The 19,666-nt window shown below is 37.8% G+C and overlaps 1 protein-coding gene across 4 annotated transcripts in view; it reads left to right on the top strand.

The window, feature by feature from the left end:
- Window positions 1-345: 345 nt before the first annotated feature.
- The window catches only part of FSTL5 (follistatin like 5), a 270,900-nt gene continuing 251,579 nt past the window's right edge, over window positions 346-19,666 (top strand). The window contains exon 1 of one of the 4 annotated variants that reach the window (XM_077177257.1): window positions 346-365. The gene's annotated coding sequence lies outside the window, so the exon portion shown is untranslated. Of the gene's footprint in view, window positions 366-3,583; window positions 3,928-4,530; window positions 4,552-19,666 lie in introns of those variants that run through there. The other 3 variants (XM_054632789.2, XM_054632788.2, XM_077177258.1) reach the window with 3 other exon arrangements.

Genomic DNA, 19,666 nt, shown 5'->3' with positions numbered 1-19,666 from the left:
ATATTTTGAAATAAGATTTCATTATTATTAGAATTTATCATGCCTAAAACTATTTTTGACATTTAGCTACAAATGTAATTGTGTTTAAAGTGTTGCATATCCTTCATTCAAAGAAAAAAGCAATTAATTTTTTGGATTTTGGTCTTATTTACGACATTGTAACTGTTGTGTAGTTTTGGACAAGAAATTGATTAACATTTAGTAGTATCAGATATTAATATCCTAAATTTTTGGTAACTAATAATGGGAATGCTTTTCAATTCATGTGTTTAAAGATAGATCACAGAAAAATAAAATTTTGCTATTGAACTTGCAGGTGGTGAGGGGTACCGAGCCACACAGAAGTCACCGGAATAATCTAAAGAGTAAGTAACAAGCAAGTTTTTGAAATATCCTATTTTTGTCCCTTACTGTCCCTTACTACAAAATCCCAAGCACAAATTAAAAAAAAAAATGAATTAATTGTGTTAGGAGTGCTAGTGGTAGAAAAGCCAAGAGAATAAGAACTAGCCACTTCTGAAAAACTATGCTTACTATCCAATTCTGCATTCATTTTGGGTGCAATGCTGTTTACAAGGAACACAAGCCCTTCTCCAGAATTTTTTTCAGTAGAAAAGGAGGTACAAATTAGTCAAAGAAAGTGACTATTGTTCTAACTTCAGTGAGTTTTGGAGAGGCTGTGAAGTGTAAAAGTCCATAGACTGTCCTGGTTTTTGACTGCTAACTGGAGTTAAACCACAGCATGGACAATACTGAATACGTTGTTAAAACTTTTATAATCTATTATTTGTATTAAGTTCCCTTTAATATACTGAGACTTTGATCTTCTCTTTGTCCTGCATAAAACCTCCTGCTGTGTCAGATATTATATTAAGCAGCATCTCATAAATAAAAAATAGAGAATCTTTATTAATAATATCTATAGCCTAAACAAACATAAGCCCGCTTTGAAGTTCTTCTGTGCTCTTTACAAGAAAATGCCACTACTTACTGCATGTGCTCTCCTCTGCTCAATTGCAAATGCTTCAAATATAGTAATTGGGGTAGAAAATGTAGAAACCAGACATAACTGATTGTCAAGCACATGGGGCTCAGGAGTATACCAAACAGAAGACTGTCTGGCATATTATGTGGGATGTGCCATATATGATCATAAAGTATCCAAATTAGGATTATGGAAATCAGAAATAGACTACTAAGCAGCAACAGTCTCTCTGGACTAACAATTAATTGTTAGGCACAGAGTAAGTTCTTCATTGTAATAATATATATTGGTCTGCATTACATCCAATAAAGTAATAGGCCAGTCACCCTGTGGATGAAAATGTTTAAACTGCAAAGGGATGATGTAATGCATGGGACACAAAACAAAAACAATAAAAAGAAAGCATTCACATAGTTTGTGTGTGAGTGTAAAAACAGATCCAACAACATATAAAATGGAGCTCAAATAATATCCATTAAGCAGAAGACAGAAAGATGTCAGGATGTGAATGAAGAAAGTTTATTTACTAACTATAGCATATAGCTGATACAGATCTAAATTAGAGGAAAAATTAGAAAATATGTGCTAAAAATAACATTATTTTAATTAAATGTGAGCTTTTAAAATGAATACCTCAGTGAGCTTACAAAGAATAAAGACATGTATGATCAGATAAACACATTCAGAAATGCATGAATGCCAAGATACCCTAATGTATTTCACGGTTGTATCGTTATTTACACTGAAATTTACTAGTGCAAGTCCTCACAAGATAGAGAGATTTTCAGAAGTTCTGAGGGTCTTCCATATGCTAGTTTGGGATTCATTGTCTACTAATTTGCAAAGCTAACCACTAAGTTATGATACGTCAGACCTTGCATAATTTGACCGGCTTCCCAACTACTTCAATAACTGGGTTACATAAAACATCTACGTAATTGTTGTTGTTTGTTTCGTGTACTTTCATAATGGCAAAGGAAAATGGATGAACAAGGTCCCTATTCATCCTCACAACATTTCAATTTCCCCTCAGTTTCGAACAAGCCAGTTTGGGGTTTAACTCTGTCCCATGAGAGTTTCTGGTGCAGCTGTGCTAGTAGACTCGGTGTCAATTTTGTACTGCAAAAATTGTCCTTAAGTAGTGCAATTATATTGTCTGTATTAGCAAAAAAACCTGAGAGGGCTTAAGAGAAAAATGAGAAGTAAAATAATAGGATTTCATAAATTCAGGCAAGTTGCCTTCGTGATAACTGGCAATTAGAAAGGGTTGGGTCAATGAAAGTCTGCTTTATTTGGCTTTATACTCCACACTCAGTGTGTCGAAGTTAATCATGTTCCCTCTTGCAGTGCCGTGACCTAATTATCAGTCCAGTAAGAACTCCCTCAAAAAATAGTAATAAGTTAATGCAATCCAGCCTGTCCTGTTTTATTATTTCCTATATTAACTAGTTCTGGTTTTAGGTATGTTATTTACCATACCTAAAACCATTTATTTTTGTTTTTAACTGCATGTTCATTCCACATGTAGACACAAGTGTAATTAACCTAGAAAGCTGATGTACGTCAGAGCAGCTGACCTCTGTCTGGCTTTACCCTAGACATGGGTGATTTAAAGACAGTTTAATACTTTAATCTGTGATGTATTTTCCCAAAAGGCACGGAACAGGTAACCTATAATGGCATGAGGAGTAGATACTTAATTTTCATAATGATTTCTCATTGAAGATGAAAGAGCAACTCCTTAAAAGTGGTGGGATGGATAGTAAATTAATTTAAAAGTAATAAATCAGATAACTGAAACTGTTATCTCACAATAAAGCAGATTCAAGTGAGACTTCAAATACTGTTTCTTTACTTGACTTCAAATAAATATATCTCTAAGTTTTTAGGCGATTAGTTTCCAGTTGGATTTCTTGTTTTGATTGTTCCTGTTCATCCAAAGGTACCTCTTCTCGTGCTTATAAATGGATCATGTAATTAACGGTCTTATCTCAAGGTGATTTTTTTCCCCCTTATGTTTTGCATAACTAAATAAGATTCCCAATCACACGTCTATGTTTCTGGCAGGGGTTACCAGGGACCTCTACCTTGGCATTCAAGCACCTCAATCTGGTGTGGACGCTAGGGCTTACCGATACAGGTGTGCAAAGCCCTCCAGCGTGCTTGAGCTTTGATACATTGACATATTAAAGCTTATGAATACTGCATTACAGCCCCCTGCTTGGAAGACGCCGGCACGACACCCCTCTGTGCTCCGGGGGGGAGTTCCTCGCTGTTTCACAGCAGTTGCTCTGCTTGCTGCCGGTGCCAGCGCTGCCATCTGCCCGGGCGCCAGGGCTCTGTGCGCACCCGCGGGCAAAGGCAGCGGGGCCATGGCCTTGCGGCGGGGAAGCCGCAGGAGGGATTCCGTGCCCTCAGCCGGGTGACAGCCCCCTGCGCGGGCACGGAACCCCCTCAGCGAGAAGTGCTGGGCAACACCAGACGTCCCAGCCGGCCGGCCCGTAGAAAAACGCAACAAACCAGAGGAGGGGGGGCGGTGGGTGGCGGAGCGCAAGTTGGGGAGGCCGGGCGGCGCAGGGGGCGGGCGGGGGCGGTGCGAGCGGCGCGGCGGGGCGGGCGGCAGCGGGGCCGGGCGGGAGCGCTGCTGTCCGCGCCGCGCCCGGTGCTGAAGGGCGCCCGCCCGCCCGCGCCTCCCCGCGGCGCCTCGGCCGCGGACCCTCCGCGCCTGCTCCCGCCGGGAGCTGAGCCCTGCCGGCAGCTGCGCCCACTTTGCCCCGGAGAAGTCCTCGCTCGCTCACCGGATCGCCGCGGAGCCGCTTGTGGCTTTGTTAAAGGGGGAAGAAGTGCTGCTCTCTTTGCGATTTGCACGAGGACCCGTCGAGCTGGGGCTTTTCGTTTGTTTTTTTTCCTCCCCTTGTGGATTTTAGTGACTCTTGGACAAGGTAAGCAGCAATGCCAATATATATGCACACACATACATACGTATTTTTCACGTTAATAGTAGCGGGGTGCTGGGTGGGATGGAGGAGCCGGCAATTAAAGGCAGAGCAAAGTTGGAAGCTTGGTAGCCCTTAGGTCAGTGTAGGGGCAAGGCTTGGAAAAAGGGTGCAGCTTTCCGTGAAAAGGGCTCCATAAACAAAAGATGAATCTGAGTGAAAAGTTCAAGGTTTATTTTTATTGAAAACTGGCTCTCAGGGTAATTTTTAAATGGTTGAAAATGTTTTGTGTTAGGAGTCTTGAATATTATAAAAAGCTCTCAAAAGACATTACAGAGCCTACTTTGTCTAAGAACCAATTTGGGGGGGACTGGAGAAGCTCTGGTTGATTCTGTCTGGGGGAGGACAGGATATGCGAGGTCATTCTGGGAAGTAGAGAGTAAAGACGGAATTAGAGAGGATTTGAAAGCATAGCTGCATGTTGCTCTGTGTTCTCGTGCGTGCCTGAATACGTGTGTAGCAGAAGGACGGTGATACCCTGTTACTTGACAAACAATTCAGCACTGTAACGCTGTCAACTTGGGAAGCAGCACCTTTATGAAAGGGATCATCACCACCTCTGCCTCCAAGGTCAATGTGGGATGTGTGTGTCTGTGAAAGTCGTGAATTTGTGTCCTTTGATGTTGGCTGAACATCAGGCCTGCTCCCAGGCTGCATCTAGGCGTAAATGAGAATCCTGGATTTAATAATACCGTATTATGTTGCACTTGCAGGACTGCTGTTGTCAGTAATTGAATAGAACTGAGAAGTGTGGGCAGATGTAATGTCTTTTTTTTCTCAGCAGTGTTTAACATTTCGTGAGCTTGGTACGGAGCTGTGCTTCACAGAGGAGTTTGCTGCTGCTTCAGTGAGTTGTCAGAGTTGTGCACACGCAGAGCTCGGTGCTGCACAGGGATTTCTGCACACACCGAGCTGGGCGCCGTGCAGTGACTTCTGCACACGCAGAGCTCAGCACCACTCAGGGCTGTCTGTCTGAGATTAAGGCAGATTCCAGAGGGAATAAGCAGCAGCTGTTGCTAGCCAGTGCTACTGAGATAACTGAACAGAATAAGCAGGCAATGAGGTCCCCACCTTGTGTTTTATAGGATTATGTAGCACTTCATTCTCTTTTGGTTGTGATGAATTTTCTTAGGAACTGGGACCTGAACCACAAGCGTTTCTCTACACAGAGATGCCCTGCACAGGTGCTAGCAGTTGTAGTAGCTGTGAACATAAAGTAACTTCTGTTGATGGGATGAAGCTGATGAAAGGTGACTGCTTCTTAGTATTGTAGCATTTTTTTACTTCTGCATCATTTCCTTAAGGTGGGTTCTACGTTGCTGAGTGTTTGTATCAGCTGAAGTATAAAGATAACCATCAGGCAGCAGCACAGAGCTACTGATGGGTAAAGTTGAAAGCTAGAAAAATGATGAGAAAGTAGCTCAGTCAACCAAGCCTATCATTGCATTTGGGTAGAATTAGGAAATATGTTTTTATTGTTCTCTCCCCAGTCATAAAGTAGCTCTCTTTTTCCTCTCTCAACAATAGGGAATGAAAGTTTATTACATAGCACTTGCACTAGTTGCAAGCCTTCATTAGCAGTCTATCCATCAGCTAAGACAGCTTTTATCATCTGTCATTGACATGAATATTGATTTGCTTTGAAATATACTGATATAATTTAAAATTATGTCTTTGAAGGTATGGAGATTCAGGATGCTACTTTTTGAAGTAGACACTACAAAATTATTTTGAAAAAGTTACTGTGAACCATGTGGTGCAGACGTTGCAATAATACTTAGGGGGAGGATGACCCACAACATTGCAACCCAAACCCACCAATTACATATCTAAAATTTTAATGTTTATACAGGGCCTGAATCTGCAAATCATTGTTCACTTGAGTGGTCTCTATTCATAAACATAGTCTTTTTCCAGTTAACAGGACTATCTCCATCGTTACATGATTAAAAGTCATTGAGCTTTCTGAGATCAGTCATTTTACCAGCATAAATCAGATTATAAACTTTGATACTAAGACATTAATTCTGTGCTTTTAAATTTATGTGTGGTTGATTTTTCTATGTAATATTTTGCCTTCATTTGTATCAGGCTGATTTATTTGACAAATCATGTTTGAAAAGTGGATATTTGAAATTATACACATACTCTGAAGGAGATAAAATGGTGCTGCTATTGTTCAACAAAATGGTGTTCTGAATAAATGTATACATTAAGTGTGGTCCATGGCCATTTTGGTCATTGCTTCTGACTAGAAGAAGTCTGTCTGCAGTGTCTGCACGTGCTTGTTCAAGCATATTTGTAAAATTGTAAGAATATGATTTTGTGTAATGGGTAGTTCCAAGTCCTTTATCAACATCACACAAAAGTTGTTAATGACTTGACCAGCCACCTGACTCAACTAATGTGAAATCAGGGAGGAGTTTTGTTACAAAAACAGGATTTAGAGAAATTTCGGGTTTAAAGAGCTACTTTATGGACCCTTCTTAAGCTGACCAATGCACAAAGGTGGGCATATGAGGGCACAAAACTATTGAAAATGTCAGCATATGCACAACCCTGTCAGAGATCCAAAGCTTACTTTTTCCAGTGGATCAATTGGTTATTTCCTGGTTTAAGGCCTTGGACAGCAAATGGTGATCAGTAAAACCCCAAATATTCTGGTTGCTCCATTCTAGGTGTGTTTTAGATGTACTGTGTCTAATCATGTCAGTTTTTCATCCTATTTTTATTTGTGTGTGAGTTTATCCAATAATCCTCTGTATTTGTTTAAAAGCAATATTCAATCTTAGAGTAAAAGAATTGTTACAATCATGATGTTACAATCAATTATGCTTTTTAAAAATACCAAACTTTTATTTTTACAAAAATGCATGCTGTCCCAAACTGTGACTTTATTTAACTTTTCAGAAAATACAAATTTTCTGTCACTCTTCTGTCACTCTTAGAGAGTATAAAATAATATTAAAAAACAAAGCTCTACTCAGTTTTGTTAATTTCAAATATAAAGATGGAGCTCCAATAGGAGTAGTTCTGCCATTTAACAGATCTGAGCTTGGCTTTGATATCTCAAAGGTAAGAGGTCAAATGAAGTTTAGGAAGTAATTTCTGATTATTTTTCTCCAGAATGGCAAATATTACGGGATAATTGTGGACATTAAATATTGCAGGAGTGAATCACTGACTCAAGGGGAAGCAATGACTCAAATGACACTCTTGACTTCTAGAATTTTTCTAAGCAAAAGCAGGACCATATTCGTTAACCATTCAGTGTAGCTTGGTCTGTTATGCTACATAACTTTAAAGTAAATAGGTTAGCAAGTTTATTTGTAAATCTGTTTAATCATGTTTTTTAGTTCAAGCTTTTTATTTTTTACCTTCTGAAGCCCAGGGAATAGTTGTCAGCAAATGAAAAGACTGGAAACTTATTTGCATATTATTTTATACATATTTAATACAGCATGCTTTTTCCTGACTCTTGGTAGACAGAAAAGACAACAATTTTATATTATCAGAAGAGCAACAAATCAAATATTTTCTCCGTAGTTAGGAGACATTGAGAAAGCTGTGGGCTGACAAAGAGCAGTGGTAGTCTAGCCCCTTTGAAAATAGTGCTGTGTGAAATTCCTTCTAACATCTCCAATATCAAGGGTTTCTACTGCCCAGGAAAAATATTCAGGAGAAATCAAACCCACAGCTTTATTCTCTTCTGTAGTATTTTGCAAGTTCTTACTTTAGGTTTTGGTTTGAGTAACCTCTAGTTACAAAGTTCTGGTAGGTTGTGTTCCTTTCTAGCAGTTGCATTTGTTAACAGATGTGTCTTGATTTGGGTGGGCCAGTGCAGATCAAGGAATTACTGCACAGTTACTGTTACAGAAGAACTTCAAAAAGGCTCCCTAATTGCTGGTGTCTTTCTTTTCCTCTATGCCATTGTTACTTCTGTTTGTATTGGCTAAATATACTGGCCAAGAGAGGTTGCTGTGGTTTAGCCAGGCATGATTCCTTACCAAGTGGGAATGAGAATGACTGGAAATGTGTTATTTGTTATCCATTTTTAGCTTTATTTGATAGCAACGTTTATGCAGGTATTTACACCTTCTATCCTAGAAATGATCAATGTAAGTCTATTCAATTAATCACTCTTTATACCATACATTATGTAAAATTAGTGAATTGGTTGCATTGCTGAGTCCTGCAAATCTTAAGAAGATAAGTTCTAAAGAGTTAAATGAGGGCAGAGTTGGCAATGCTTGCACTGATTGCTTGAAGTAGGTTGAAGTTCACAGTTTATTTGCATTTGAATTAAGTGAGGTTGGTGTCCAGCAGTGCTTTTCAGAGCAGACTTCAGAAAGACTTTTTTTTTGTGCAATAATGTACTTGAAAATGTTAGATGGAAGATGAAGGATATTTAAAATACTTCTTTCTTTTCCTGACAGAGAAAGCTTTCTTCTCATTTTATTCCAAGTGAGGTTTATTGTAATCTGAAATATTTTTACCACTGAATAGGCAGTCTTGTGATAAAAGCCACTATCATTTTCACATCAGCATATTAAAAACTTTCTGAAAGTATTTTTAGTTCCTTCATGAGGAATTTCCTAATATCTGCAAAAAGAAACAAAGTAATTTGAAATCAGCTCATAACTTTAATCAGATAAAAAATTTATCCATTACTAAAAATACTCTTTTATTAAATGATGGGAACTTCTAGATTATTACTGTACATGCTTTTGCTTCCATTAGGAAATAAAATATTTTAGAGGCTTTTTGCATTGTAACTCTGAACTGTACATGTTTTTGTTATTATAACAGGCCTTTGTCTTCCTAAATAAAATGTAAATCATTTTACACATATAAGCAACAAAACAGAAACAGGTAGAAAATTCTTACATGATGAGCAGTAGAAATAAACTTTGCTTTCAAAGAGCTTGCAGATTATGATTTGTTTCAAAGTTCAACATTTCAAGTTCTATTTCCTTTATGTCTTTTCTTTTGTAAGCTTTATTTAAAACACTGCTATAACTGATAATATATGTTGTTTATGGGTTTTATTAAATTTTGCTATAAATTATTGCTCGGAAAGAAAAACCAAACAATTTCGCATCGTTCTGGTAGATCAGTGGAAATCTTGATTCATACACAAAAGCAGTCAAAAGAATAAATGCTACCTTTGATTTTGTTACAGCGTGAATATAGTGCACTAACGTTACAATTATTTATATAGTTGAGGATTGTATTTGGTGGCAATCATGGCCTCCTGGTGATGATGAGAAACATGCAAGGTTCAAACACATTTAGTGTATACACAGAAAAGACTAGTATCTGCTTTCTGAGGACAAACTGTAGTGCAATGGAAAGCTAAATGCACATGAATGAATGACTAATTCACAAATATCTGTGGTTTAGAGTTGCAGTAGTCCAAATTTTTTCTTTATAGAGCAGAAAATTGCCTATTGTACCTAAATAAAAGAGGAGATGCACTTTGTTAATTTTGAAAATGCTTTCGCATTTATATTTTAAGAGAAAGAGAATTATTTTGTCACATTTTGGAGAGGTTTTTGTTCCTTTTGCATCATCATTTGTAGCAGTGACTAATTTTTCCCTCGTAAGGGTCTGTTTTGAGTCTTAAATCAACAAAAAGCAGAAGTTTTTGTGAGATGTGATGTTTGTACAACGTCTTGGTTAACTATTCACCTTTTGTGAGAGATTTGAGACCTAAAAGAAATCTGAGATCAGGTACCTTTGTTAAAGGCAGATTTTCTCAGTGTTTTACAGATATTCCTCAAGTCTGAGAGGTGAATGCTCAGAAAATTCTCTCAAAGACAGTATCATTTCCAAACATTGGCTCAGTTATCTCTGCAGTATTCATAAGAGTGCAAAATCTGATATTATCAAGGAAAGAATGTTTTGGATTGGAAGGACCTTAGAGATCATCTCTTGCCAACCCACTGCCATGGGAAAGGATCTCTCCACTAGGCCAGGGTGCTCAAAGTCCATCCAGTCTGGCCTTGAACACTTCCAGGGCTTGGAACATCCACAGCTTCTCTGGGCAAGCTGTGTGTCAGCACCCTCATAGTGAAGAATTTCCTCCTAATATATAATCTAAAACTGCTCTCAGTTTAAAGTTATTCTCCCTCATCCTATCACTACATGTCCTTGTAAAACATTCATCTTCATCTTTTGTGCAGGGCCCCTTTAGGTACCAGAAGGCCACAGTGTGGTCTCCCTGGGACTCCTCTTCTGCAGCCTGAACAACTCCAGATCTCTGAGCCTGCAGAGGTGCTTCGTAGGAGAGGTGCTCCAGCTCTCTGGTCATCTTGGTGGCCTCCTCTGGGCTTGGTCCAACAGGGCCGCATCCTTATGTTGGGATTCTCAGAGCTGGATGCAGTACTCCAGCTGGGGTCTCACAGGAACAGAGTGGAGGGGGAGGATCCCCACTCTGGACCTTCTGTCCACAATTCCTTTGCTGCAGGCCAAGGTTTTCTGTGCTCCAAGTGCACATTATTGAGTCACGTTGAACTTCTTGTCAACCAGCACCCCCAAGTCCCTCTCACCAGGGATGCTCTCAATCTATTCTCCACCTAACCTTTATTTGTACTTGGAATTGCCACAACCCAGGTGCAGGACCTTGTGCTTGGCCTTGTTGAACTTGAAGAGTTTTCCACACTCCCACCTTGCGAGCCTGTCCAGGTCCCTCTGGATGGCATCCTTCCCTTCTAGCGTGTTGGCTAGACCATGCAGCTTGGAGTCATTGGCAAACTTGCTGCTGATGCACTCAATCACACTGTGCATGACACTAACAAAGAGGTTAAGTAGTGCCCCTCCCAATACCAACCCCTGAGGAATGCCACTTGTCACTGGTCTCCACTTGGATATTGAGCCATTGACCACAGCACTGAGGGTCTGACCATCCAGACAGGTTCTCATCCACTGAGTGGTCAATGCATCAACTCCGTGCCTCTCTAGTTTAGATAAAAAAATTAAATTAAAATTAAATTTAGTTAGCTTTTTGAAGTAGCATCTTACTTTGACAGTGAGCCCTTCTTTTCTCTCTGCTCTGTTTCCAGATGGAAACATAAGTTCATCTCATAATCGGTTTTTGCAGTGGAAAGGCCACAGAGAAAGAAGAGAAGCCCATTATGACAGGACTTTGGGTTTGTCCTTGTCAAGTGGAATTAAGTTGCACAGATCCTCCCTCTCCTTGCAACAGCCAAGGTTAGCCATAACCTCAGCTTCAGTGAGAAATTGATGTTTTTAATCTTGAGGGCTGATTTTTAAGTTGAAATACAGTTCATCATAGAGCTGCTCTTCCATATTATCAAGTACTTTGATAGAGAGAAATTCTTATTTAAAATAAACTACAAGACACAGCACCACATTATGATAGTTTGAAGACTGATTATATTTTTTCATTTATTTCCCATGCTTTTTAAGGCAAATGAATCTTAGCTAGTATATTGGAGAGTTAAAATACTATCTTTTAAAATTGTTGGTCCTCTAACCTATATGTAATGTTTCTATCTTTCATTTATACTATCTTTATATTCTCATGTAATTCAGAATTCCAGTGATTATTAGTGCTGTGGTAGTATTCCAACACAAAAAATATATTTCTCTTTTAGATTTTTTGGTTTTTTGCTAAACAGTTATATTCTGTAAAATTTTTTCTAGACCTAGATGCATGAGCTGATTTAGTTGTTTCCTTGGGACACTGAGAGAGAATACCATAATTAACATTGCTCCTGAGATTTAACTTTTGTATAATGTTAATTATTTTTTTGAACTGAAGACAGTTTTTCTAGTGGATTTAAACTGTGCTGCTTAGCTAAAGTTGCATTTTAGTCTACTGTTTAATAATAGGCTGTTTCTATTATTTTATGCTTGGAGGATTTTTCTCACAGAAATATTTGAACATTCTACATTTGTATATTCTTGGTGCAGTCAGCAGGGTGGGGGGAGGTTTTCTGCACCTTGGAGGTTGCATTTGAAACATTAGTAGATTGCTTCAAGCATCAGATCTTAAAATTGGTGTCCCCAAAAGACTAAAACTCTAATATTTTAATATATTTATGTCCTTTATATCTTTTCTATGTGATAGTCACATTCATCTACTGCTTTAGGCTCTCAGTAATCTCTTCCATGCATAAGTAAACTTCTGAAGGGGCTGCTATGCTTGTCTTTGTAAAAATATACATGATATCCACATAAATTATTAATAAATCTATACTGAAAATTTGATTTATACTTCCAAAGTCTCAGAAATCCATATAAAAAAATAGCACCCCCCTGTTCTCATGGTTTCTCAGATAGAACAGCTCCCACATTAATAAAGAGATTTAAATGAAAGTTTGTGATATAATTTGCTGACTCCAATGATTTAGAGTGCTTTTATTAATTTATGTGCTGCATCTGACTCTTCGATGAACAGTGTGAAGTATTATGGCTAATAATTTCAGTTTTATCATTCTCTGCTTGCCTTTTGAGAGACAAAGATCCAATCTGAGTGAGTTAGACTTGTATTTTTTATAAGCTGAGCATGTTTCTGGAGTTATGAGTAAGTGTTGGAAGAAAGCTTAAAGAGCTGATCACGAAGCTCTCAATGGTTAAAAAAAATAAGCCAACAGATTTGTGCTTTTATTATTTTTCTAATGAACAAAGTGGACAGGAAGACAGTATGCATGGCTGGAAATTCTGAATTTTTATTGTTTAAGTGTTGAGTGCTAAATATTTCCCATTAAGAAAAATGTGTTCACTAGAAGGGTGGTCAGGCATTGGAGGAGGCTGCCTAAGGAGGGGGTTTTGCCACTCTCCCTGGAAGTGGTTGAGCAGAGTGTGGATGTGTCACCTGGGGACAGTCTTTAGTGGGGAACACAACTGTGCTGGGCTGAGCGTTGGGCTCAATCATCTCAGAGGTTTTTCCAATTATTAATGATTCACTGATTCTGTTCAGTTGGGGCTCTTCCAAAAAGAGCTATGGAAAGAGTTGTGATGGTATATATAAGCATTACAGAAATCATTAATGATTGTTGGGTTTTTTTTCAATATTCAAAGTCAGGACTTACTTTAAACGTCCCATACATCTGAGATCCTTAACATCTCTGCTTATAATTTTGATTTTCAACATGAACTTTCTTATCCCAGCATACAGCAGAAGGTTTCTGTGGCAGAGAAATTTTTTTCTGTTGCTCCATGCTAAGGAACAGTGTCATTTTTCCCTTCAGCAGGAATTAAATTTTAGTCTAAGATATTTAGGCAGAGAGCAGAAGCCTTGGACATATTTCACTAGAGAAACTCTTGTTGTTTCGTGGATATCATAACATCTGTTGAGAGTGAAAACATAGATGAATAATCCTAAACCAGAAGAATGTAACTCCTTATCCACCAAAAGAGAATGAAATTCTTTGTGTATTTAAGGGAAGTGGCTACTTTCCTTAAATACACAAAGGAAGAGAAGAGAAGTTTGCAATAGCTAAACCTATAACTTTGTAACTACTTTTCTTTCTTTCAGTTTCTAGTGGGGGGAAAAAAAAAAGTGCAATTACTAATGGAAAAAGAAAAGAAAAAAAAATAGCCTTTCTGTGCTCCCAGACTGAAAAGTGGTATGGCTACATTTACATTATTATTATTATCATAGCAAGTTTGCATCAGTGAAAATATGAGGATAAATCAGACACCATATGTGCAGCTCCACACTTAATTACTAGACGAACACTTCTGTAATGAAGATGATGGCATTGTTTTGAAATTTGCATCCTCCTTTTTATCCTTGCATGCATGTTATTTCTGGCCATCTGCAGGAAATATTATAAAATTAGAGCCAGTGAGCAAATCTAACAACAGAAAACTGTTAAGGGCAAAAGTCAGCATTACTAAAGAATAGTCTTAAATTTCTGGATGTTCATGAAGGACTGTTATGACCAGAAGACCACCCTAAAAATTGAATGCTGCTGTAGGATGGTATTTACAATGGGTGAAAGAATAGATAATTGAGAGTCACAATAGCACAAAAGTATTCCACTTTGCTCTGGGATTTTTGGGGATGTTTATTGTCACAACAATGTAAGAGAAATACTGATGTACTAAGTTTGCTTAAACAGCCTGTCAGTTATATTTTAAATAAGTTGATTTAAAGTTTATTGTGTTCACTTTGATGTAACTGGACAAGTAAAGCTATAATCAGAGAATAAGGTGTGCAATTTCATTTTTTAGCTAAATAGATTCATAGTTTTAATTGAACTTTGTTGGGGTCACTGCTATCCCTCATGTCTTATTACACCTGTTGATCAGTCTTTCCACTGGCCAGTGGTGTTGATATGAGTGGTGAGCTGGATTACAGAGCTGATCCGGCTAGAAATGAAACCTTTCCTGCCCTGCTCTCCGCCTATCAGTTGGAATATCATGGCCAAAGATCAGTTTAAGCTCTCATAGAGCAAGACAGTTTCCTTCAAAAGTATGTAAAACTGATTTGATTTGAAGCAGTGTGTTACTGTAGACATAGAATGTAAAAGTATGGGATAAATCTTGAACAGAGCAGTACAGTCTTATGACTTTAGATACTGAACTGCAGTAACTCTCTCCCCTCTTCATCCCAAGACATAGCTTTAAGCTTTTCTCTCAGAGCTTCCACTGGGATACTTTATCCCTATTGTGTTATCTCACATGAATGAGGATAGCCTTATGGGAATGCTAATCTAGAAAGAGATTGGTGTAAAGCAAACAGTAGCTGCATTTATCCTCCCAGGCATGTTTCTGCTATGCCATCATGGATTAAAAAATCCCAACAAAACCAAATAAAAAAAACCAACCCAAAAAACTGGAAAGGGCTGCCTTTCCCAGTGTTGTAAGTGGTTCTTCAGGAGTAGTTTTAAAATATTCACTTTCCAGATTTATATCTCCCTTGGGCTTTAAGAGTAGCCAAAACTGGGGCAAAATGTAGAGCTGAATCTAGGCAATCTTTCATGGGTGATGTTCAAAAAAGTCAAGTGACTTTGGAAATAAGAGGTGCTTTTTGGTACTTTTAATGATACCTACTCTCTTTTTTTCTTCAGTATGTATTGTGTATTAAATGGTTCACTCAGAACTGTAAGAGGCAGTGGTATTATTTAGGAACATGAATAGGGATCACGTAGCAGGACCTTAGAAACTGGCTCTTGGGTTGTTGGTGGGGCTGGCTTTAAGCATGGGAGGCTGCCTAAAGCAGTCAGCTTTGAGAGAGAGCAGCAGTGGCTTTGCTCTTGTTTGGTTTCCAAGTGTTCAACTGGGTGCAGTGTCAGCACTGAGTGTTGATGCTCTTTTATTAAGTGAGGTATTAGGGAATATGAGCAGTATGCATGGAATATCCCCTCTCCCACCTTAGCAGCATCTGCTTTTCCCTCATCTGCACCATGCCAAGAAGATGAACAGTGAACCTGATATATCAGTTTGGTCCCCTACATTTATTGCCTTTATCTCTCTTTGGCACTCTCTTTTTCTTCCTGCTGGAAGTTTCTATTGCTACAGATCATACTCAGTATTTTTGGAGGAGACAGAGAAGGTTTGACCTGGGTTTGCTATCAGCTTTGGTTTGAGATGATCCATGTTTTACTCTGGAGGATGGAAGTTATCATCACCTCTCTTTCCTGAATGTCAGATTGCCTCATTTATGCTACTTTAAGACTTTGAAGATGACAAAGAAAGGTGGATTTTTCCCTCCATGTGTAGGCAGGGTAATCCTGATTTTTCAAAGTTAGAGATTTTCAGAATGCAAGAATGATTCTGTGAAAGTGATTAATATTAAATTGATTAAAGTCACTTGGCTATCCTCCACTAGGGTTCCTTCCACTGCTTTGTAGTCACATAAGAACTGCAAGAGAGTAAACAGTCTTCAGACTCTGTTGCATGTTGCTGAATCTGATAAAAACCTTCAAAATAACTTTCAAAACCCTCTTTCTCTGCTTTGATGAATTTTTGTATTTTGTGGCTTCCAGAAAATCTCATCTGGATAACAAGAAATATTTGAAATTGCTGAGAGGTAAGCATTCCCAGACCTTCAAAATACAGACAGAGGCAAGAGAAGCTTTCAGTTCTCATAGCATAGGGATGCTTACCTTAGTCAGCACTGAGGATAATTCATGTGACAGTAACTGGTTCATCAATAAAGAGCCACTTGGACATTTGCCACATGATCAGCACTTGTGACAGAGCAGTTGGAATGTGATGTTCAGCAATATCTCCTGGCTCCTCTTCATGAGCATTGCACTTCACAGAGGTATTCTAGACAATCCCAGAGTCAATGTGGTTGAATCAAAAAATGAGAATAGTGTCAAGGTGGGATGAAAGAGGGAGCGTGTTATTTCTGGCTGTAGCTTCAGAGTGACACTTTCACATGAGAAGAGATGGGATGCTCTTGCCTATGCACAGAGTTCATACCAGATGTGATAGAGAGTGTCTGGTGATGGCATCTGAGCATTAATTTCTTGTTGAAATATAGGGGTTTTTTGGTTAAGAGGCTGTTTCTAGTATTTCCTGGCACACTGATGGTCAAAACTTAATTCCAGTCAATTCTACGTTAACATTTTCTTGTATTTCTATTGTATAAATAAAACTGAAGATATTTACCTTTTTGCCTTTCCAAAAATAACCAAAGAGTGCAAAAAATTCCCCTCAAATCCTAAAAAAACCTAAAGTAAATAAAATACATAAAGCTTTTTGATTTTTAAGTCAACGAATAGAAAAAAAAATTGTTTTCAATGTATTATACAATGGTGGTTGAGGAGACACGAAGTACATTCCTTTCACATGCTACCATTTCATCACCACATCCTGGCTGCTCCTTGCTTTGTATTATCTGCATTCCATTCATCTTAGAAATGACAATTTTTTAAGCTAAAGAATTTTTGAAAAAAAGCCCCTGTTTTTACAATCCCATTTAGCTACAACCTAATCAGGAAATGGTAGGTTTTTCTGGTTTACTGTCAGCTTTCCAGCATGCATTTGGAAGGCTTCTTCCTAGTAGTTATATTAGAGTGGTATAAAACCATAAGCAATAAAACTCAGTAATATAGTGTAAGACAGTTAAAACATAGCAAGAAATGAAAGTTTAGATCCTATTGAACAGGGTCATAAGCATACAATATGAGAAATGCATTGTTTGATTGAAAATATCTTTGCAAAATTTAAATAAGACTGCATTTTTTCTAGGAAAATTACTGCGTACTAAAATAATGAACTGCATTTAACACAGATTGTAGAACACAAATGACCAAGTCAGCTGTCAGAGTCAATTTATTTTTTTTAATCAGGTATGATAGTGGTGAAGTTTTTTCCTTCTATCAGATCTCAGAAAGGGTGTGTGTTTACTTCCTATTTTTTTCAGTCTGTTAATTTCTTTTTATATAAGGTAAGAATATCCTTCTTTTATAGACTTGGACTTAAACATCCAAGCACATGGCACTAGGAACCTATGCCAGCTTTATGACTGACAAAACAAGTGCTATTTTCTGTATTTCTTTCTGATTGTTCTGAATTGAGGCTCATGAAGAAAGTTGACCTTTGTGATAATAAAGAAGAAAGAGAGTTGAGCCACCACAAAGCAGGAAAGGTAAGAGGCAAAAAACTCCACAGCAGTTAAATTGAAAAAGAGAAAATACCTGTTACTAGTTTGGCTATTGAAGTACAGAACAATTTATTTGTATAGTTCCGTGAACCTGTATGAATAGATTTTTTTCCAAAAACAATAACAAGCCACTTTGAATTTTTTTCATTTTAGTTAACAGAGTTATTTTAAAGTTTTGTTTCCATTCTTGTGAATGTTCATTGCAACCAAATCCTATAAATAGGGTGAAATTCTGTACCAAACATATTAAATGTAGATTTTAGAGTTGTTTTCACGTTGTCAATTAGGTCAGGATTTCATGTATAGTTAACTTAATTACATTAATGTGGGCACTGGGGGAGAGTACTGGAGGGCAAATGTATTTTTGGTTCAATCCTGATAAGGACAAACTGCCCTGAGCTACAGATAGTCCTTGTTTATTTAAATGGCTGCAACATTCATTGGTCCGTTTGGTTACTGATTGAGCTGTGCTTCACTCCAATCACACCAAAATCCACATGCATCTTTATTCTTTGCAGTTTGATAATTTCATATTTCCTGTCAGTGCTTGTACTGCTGTGCATACTCCTCTCCATCACACCAGAGTGCCTCCACGTCCTTCTGTGTTTCAGGAACTTGTGGTTTCTTACATGTCATAGACTTTCCCATGTCACATCTCTTGCTGATAAGCACTCTAGTAATCTTCACCATCTTATCAAGACTGCTGAAACGCTACTTCCCCTGTCCCTAACTACCTTCTCTCTTTACATTTTTGTGGTTTAGGACTTGGTTTCCTTTATAATTTACAGTCCTTTATAATTCTTTTGTTACTTCAAAACTGATTAGAGGCAAAAACTTCAAACCCATCTATTCTGGTCTTGCCATTTTCATGGTGATCTTGAGGAACAATCTCCAGGGGGGTTGGGTTTAAAGCAGCTGAGTTATGGAAGAATCTCTTTCTCTGGGTAAAAAAGATGGGATCCATCTCTGTTGGCTACAGCGCTTCAATGCAGAGAGTTTCATTGATGTAAAGGGATAAAATCATAACATTAACCAGAATACTTAATGGAAAGTGATTCTCTGAATTATCATGGCTATTGGAACTAATGACAGGCGTATGTATCATGGTTTAGCATTCATCCAAGGAGTTCAATAATACAAAGGTTTCAATGGTTTTGTTGGTAACTGTTTTACCAAATGTCAAGGTTTTCTTGAATGACAAAAGAGAGAAGTAAGGGTGGTAGATAATATATCACAGCAAATATGGATAATTTTAATCTTTAATTTAGCATTTCACCTGTTTAAAAAAAATTGTATCTTAAGTGGCCATTTTGCTTTCTCTAGGATAATTTCTTTTCTCAAACGGGCTCTTAACAATTTACTATGGAAGTGCCAACAGCTGCTGTTTCTTCTTACATTTAGTTATTGTTAGTAGTGTTTGATTTTTGAAGAAAAACATTAAAAACTTGAAAACCAAAATATTTATCTTCTCTTGCATATGCAAAGGACACAGCTTACACAATGGTATGCTAGGTGTCAATTTACAAATTATGTAAAATATTAACACTACCAAGATATTTACCTGAGTTCTAAGCTGGCAGGTTTTCTGTTTCTGGTTTCATAATATAAAGTGGTTGAATTCCCATCAGTTCAGATACTGCCATGATGGTAAACATTAATCCTCTGGGATATTGAGGAACCAGCTGTGACAAGTTTGCTTAATGAGGGAAGAAAGAGACCACCTCGCTAACAGTATAGCCTCCACAAACCAGCACTTGCATATATCAGTGATGCTAAAATCACCCTGAAGTTGATACTGAGGTCTTGGGAGAAAAATAGATCAATACACACAACTAGAATCCTTTAAACAAAGCTCCTCTAAGATATGTGAACTATAGTACTCACATTTTGTTCCTCTTTCTGAAATATTCAAGACATTATGAGATCATGTGAAGAACTTATAAGAATGTTTTAAAATTGCCATTTCTCATTTTATTATAATTAATTGAAACTGGGGTTGCTAACACTAAGACATCTGGGTGTCATCCTTTATATAAATAAATAAATACACTGAAAATGGTAAGATAAAATGAGAGCACAAATTTAGCGGCAAAG

This window comes from Agelaius phoeniceus, chromosome 4, assembly GCF_051311805.1.
Source record: "Agelaius phoeniceus isolate bAgePho1 chromosome 4, bAgePho1.hap1, whole genome shotgun sequence".
Classification (NCBI taxonomy): Eukaryota; Metazoa; Chordata; class Aves; order Passeriformes; family Icteridae; genus Agelaius; species Agelaius phoeniceus.
The sequence above is the reverse complement of the archived record's forward strand: the minus strand, read 5'-3'. Positions and strand labels throughout refer to the sequence as shown.